We start from the raw sequence: 5538 nt of genomic DNA on the forward strand, positions 1-5538 counted from the left end.
TCGTGGGTCTCCAATCCGGTGCTGGTCCCCAAGCCTAACGGAAAATGGCGGACCTGTGTGGATTTTACAGACCTCAATAAAGCCTGCCCAAAAGACTGCTTCCCACTCCCGAGGATCGACCAGCTAGTCGATGCAACTGCTGGGCATGAGATCCTTTCGTTCATGGATGCGTATTCAGGCTACAATCAGATCAGCATGCATCCCCCTGATGAGGATCATACCAGCTTTCGGACCGATACGGGCTTATATTGTTACAAGGTAATGCCTTTTGAACTAAAAAACACAGGTGCGACTTACCAACGACTGGTCAACCACATGTTCAAGGAGCTGATCGGAGTAAGCATGGAGGTATATGTGGATGACATGCTGGTAAAATCCAAGAAGGCTGAAGGACATGTGAGGGATTTGCGAAGGTGCTTTGATGTGTTAAACAAGTACCATATGAAGTTGAATCCCCTCAAATGTTCCTTTGGAGTTGGGTCAGGAAAGTTTTTGGGGTTTATAGTGAATTCAAGGGGAATCGAGGCCAACCCCGACAAGATAAAAGCCCTGATCGATATGAAGTCGCCAGAAAAGATCAAGGATGTCCAAAGCCTGACCGGAAGGATAGCTGCCCTTAGTAGATTCATCTCAAAGTCAATTGACAAGTGCGTTCCATTCTTCAATCTACTTAGGGGAAATAAGAAGTTTGAATGGACGGAAGACTGCGAGCAAGCATTCCAGACAATAAAGGCTCATATGTCGCAACCTCCCATCCTATCAAAACCAATCGAAGGAGAGACTTTGTATATTTATCTGGTGATTACCGAAGCTGCTGCTAGTGCGGTACTGATACGGGAGGAAGAAGGCGTGCAGAAAGCTGTTTACTACGTCAGCAAAAGGCTTATTGGTGCAGAATTAAAATATCCACCGATCGAAAGATTAGCATATTGCCTAATTCTAGCCTCCTGAAAGTTGCGACCGTACTTCCAAGCCCATCCTATCACGGTTCTGACCGACCAGCCCCTTCGGCAAGTCCTCCAAAAACCTGAGGCGGCTGGACGACTGTTAAAATGGGCGGTCGAATTGGGACAGTTCGACGTAACTTATTCACCGCGAGCAGCAATAAAAGGGCAAGCCTTAGCCGATTTTATTGCGGAGTTCACCGAACTCCCCAGCAACGAGCTGTGCGAAAAGCCTGAGGCGCCCATGCCTCAAGACAAGACTCCTTCGTGGAAACTATTCACAGATGGATCATCTAATGAATCTCACGCTGGAGCGGGAGTGATATTGGTAACGCCAGATGGGCATCGATTTCACTGCGCAATCAGGTTTGACTTCGCAGCGTCAAACAATGAAGCGGAATACGAAGCACTCCTCGCTGGACTGAGAATGGCCAGGGATATGAACATAAAAGCGCTCGATATTTACAGCGACTCTCAGCTGGTCGTGAATCAAGTCCTGGGAGAATATCAAGCGCGAGGGTTAAAAATGATGGCCTACCTTAACAAAACAAAAGATTTGCTAGCACAGTTTACAAAATACACCCTCCAACAGATTCCGCGAGACCAAAATTCGAATGCAGACGCCTTGGCCAAACTTGCAAGTGCTAAAGATGCTGACACCTTGAACATAGTCCCAGTAGAGAGATTAAGTGAACCAAGCATTGATGCGACCGAAGTCAGCATGGAAATTCGAATAGAAGATACATGGATGGCGCCTTACCTGGAATATCTGACAAATGGGACATTGCCAACAGATAGAAACAAGGCCAGAACTCTGCAAAGACAAGCTGCTAGGTACATACTGCTCGATGGTGTTATGTACCGAAGAGGATATTCAATGCCACTGCTCAGGTGCATTACATCAGAAAAAGCTAAGGAACTCATGAAAGAGGTGCATGAAGGCTTTTGCGGAGATCACGCTGGGGGGCAGAGTTTGGCGAAAAAAATTCTCCGACAGGGCTATTTTTGGCCAACGATGAACGAGGATTCAATGGAGTACGTACGAAGGTGTGATAAATGTCAGAGGTTCTCCAAAATCCCACGAGCAGCTCCAAACGAGCTAAAGCAAATGCAGAGCCCGTGGCCTTTCGCAATATGGGGAATAGATTTAATTGGATCACTGCCAACAGGAAAAGGAGGAGTAAAGTACGCAGTTGTGGCAGTCGATTACTTTACAAAATGGGCCGAAGCTGAACCACTCGCAACCATCACAACCAAGAAATTTCTCGACTTTGTCATCAAGAACATTGTGTGCCGGTATGGTTTGCCCAGAAAAATAGTATCAGACAACGGAACCCAATTTGACAGTGACCTGTTCACCGATTTCTGCGAGAGGCATGGGGTAATTAAGAGCTTTTCTTCAGTCGCACACCCCCAAGCGAATGGGCAAGTCGAAGCTGTAAACAAAACCCTCAAGGACACCCTGAAGAAAAGACTTGAAGAAGCTAAAGGAGCATGGCCAGAACAACTACCTGAAGTCCTCTGGTCATATAGAACATCTCATCGAACAGCCACAGGACGTACCCCATTTTCCTTAGCTTATGGGTATGAGGCCATGTTACCCGTCGAGATAAATCCCCCCTCACATCGGCGTTTAACGTACGATCAAGAGCAAAACAGCCAGCTAATGCTGGAGTCCTTAGACTCAATTGACGAGATACGAGAAAAATCTCAACTCCGAGTTGCTGCTTATCAGCAAAAAGTCGCCCGGTACTTTAACTCCAAAGTTAAAGAAAGAAGATTCAACGTCGGAGACTTGGTGTTACGACGAGTTTTCTTGAATACCCGCGACCCCACTGCTGGCGTGCTCGGACCTAACTGGGAAGGACCTTACCAGATAGAAGAAGTCCTTCACCCAGGCACCTACAAACTTGCACGCTTAAACGGAGATCTTGTTCCACGTTACTGGAATGGAGAACACATGCGCAAGTATTATCAATAAACAGCCCTTCTTAAAGGACTGGCTTGTTCAAATTTTTCTATTAATTTTTACAAGTTTTGCAAAGAGGGTTAGCCACGGTGTATGGCTAACTGCTCGTATATGTAAGATTCTATTTCAGAATCATTCGTAAAGACATGATTAGTCTATTTTTAATACGAAATTATAAGGGACTGTGCTCAGCCAGTCGTTCTTGCCAACCTTTGTGAATTTACATTGACAAGTATTTGTTCATTACGTGTGTTGTTTTGCTGTATTACAAGTATCATTTTTCCGCACGAACAGGAATGTTCGGACATGCCATGGTCAAGGCAAGTGACCAAGGACTTAAAGCTCCTCGATCACTTTGGGGGCATATAAGGCACATCGATAGCAAAGCATACTCTCAAGGTATGTAAACACATGAACAAAATGAGTGAAAGCATGCTACAAGTACTTAGAGTATTTTTCAAAACGTATGTTTTGCTAAATCAGGCCAAAGTACTATGCTAAGTTCGGTCATACGGACAAATGTTATAATAAGTAAAAATATTATAGCACCAAGAGTTAAGCTTTTACACCGCAAGCATTGCTGCTTGAATGTAATTGTTCGAACAAAAAGATTTACTGCCCGTGCAGCAAAGTTTAAAAATAAACTATTGTCTTTACATTGCGACCCGTGGGTCGCATGTTCAAAAAAGAAAGAAAAACAGTTAAATAAATTAAGAGGCATGGGGGGCAGGAGGATCCTGGGCAACAACCTGGTCAGTCTCTTCCTCGATGGTTTCTTCATCCAAACCAACGACTCTTGGGGTTGCAGGAGTCGCAGCTCTTGCCTCCTCTTCAGCCAGTTGAGCAGCGCACCGAGCCAACTCCGCAACTCTGACTTCCTCTGAAAGGTAGCTAAAGTCAGCACCCTGATTGTGTTTCCAGAAGTTATAGAAACATCGGAGTGTCGTCCTTTTGTACTTTTCCAGATTCTTGGAGTTGTCAAGCTCCGACTGCTGCACCTTGCCCTCGAGAGTGGCAATAGTCTCGTCCTTAGACTTGACCACCCCCTCCAGATGCTTGATTTTGCGGAGATGAGTTTTTTGTACGACCGGTACTCTTCCCTCAGCTTAACCGCTGCATCTTTTGCAGCTTCAGCCGCGGACAGTTTGGTCACCGCTGCATCCCTCTCTCGGACCACCGTCTCCAACTCCTTAGCATGTTTGGCCTCAGCAGCCGAAAGCTCCTCAGCCGCCTGCACCTGATGTTTCTCGAGAACTTTAGCCTCAACCTGCTCAAAGTAGGCCTGGGCTCGGGTACGAGCAGTAATGGCAGAAAGTAAGGCCTGTAAACGAAAGAAAAAGAAGTCAAGACTTATCACGAGGGCTGAAAAAACAAAGACTCGAGGAATAAAGAAATACTTACGCTGGAGATCTCGTTCAGAGCCCTGTTCAGGATCTGATCGACTGGTAGCTCTTCAGCTTGGATCATAGCGGCCCCAACACGCTCACCTTTACCTATGCGTTCAATTCGATCCTTAGCGGATCAGATGGTACGGCTCACGAGCCTGGCCTCATGAGCCTCTTCGCGAGAAAGATGCTCCCTAGCAGGCGCAGGTGGAGGGTTGGACCGAGCAGGGGTGTTTTGCTGTTCAGAAGGAGCTGGAGGAGGGGTAGGAGTTCGCCCAGTTGGCGCAGGACTTTGCCCGGTTGGTGTACCCTGAGGAAGGTCTTCTGGTCGACTCTTCTTGGCTGAAGGGCCTTGACTGGTTTCACCAGTTCGCTTCTTTGACCTCCGTTGAAGTTGAGGGACTTCCTCTTCCTCTTCGGCCTGGTACATGTCAAAGATATTGGGAGTCGACATATCTGCATGAAAATAAACACAAGAGGTTAGTAAGGGAAGAAAAAGGTGAAAGTAAGTAATACAACAGAAAGAAGATAATAAAGTGAATACCCGAGCTACAACTACTGGTCGCTATACTATTGACTCTATTAATCATATACTCATTTTCTGGCATGAAGAAGTTTGGCCCTAGATTTGGAGCATATGTAAAGTTACCATCCCCGTCAAACATGTGACAGGGGATTGGCAGACCATTTAAAAGCGAAATAACGTTACCATTGTCATCAGAAGACTCTTCCAAGTCAACAACTGGTTCTGTGGCCTTTTCTTTCCCCTTGCCTTGGGGAGCAGAAGGCCTTTCTGCAGAAGGGCTGCCCGTGGGTTCCCTGATCATAACTCCTGTTGGCCTCCTCCTTGGAGAGGGCACAGGAGGTTGCTGCTCGGGAACCCCCCCGACAGTGGGTTCGTCCGTTTCGGACCCTCTATTGTCATGGCGAGGAGCCAGAAGGCCAGACGACCTCAAATTCTTTTCTAGTGTCAAGGTCTTGACACATTTGGTTGCGGCAGACATCTTGGCCAGAGTATCAGACCTCGACACCATGTCTGGTGTTGGGGTCGGGCGCAACCAGGGGCCTGAAAAGCAGATCAAGTTTGAGAAATGACGAAAGGAAATACTCTATGATAAAGTATCGACCAAGGCAAAGACAAATTTGTACCTCCTCTCGCAAAGGCCAAGTTGTTACTGGATATATCCGGAGTAAAGAAGTACTCCTTGTTGTAATGTCCCACGTTTGATATATGGGTAGT

This window comes from Humulus lupulus, chromosome 4, assembly GCF_963169125.1.
Source record: "Humulus lupulus chromosome 4, drHumLupu1.1, whole genome shotgun sequence".
Classification (NCBI taxonomy): domain Eukaryota; kingdom Viridiplantae; phylum Streptophyta; class Magnoliopsida; order Rosales; family Cannabaceae; genus Humulus; species Humulus lupulus.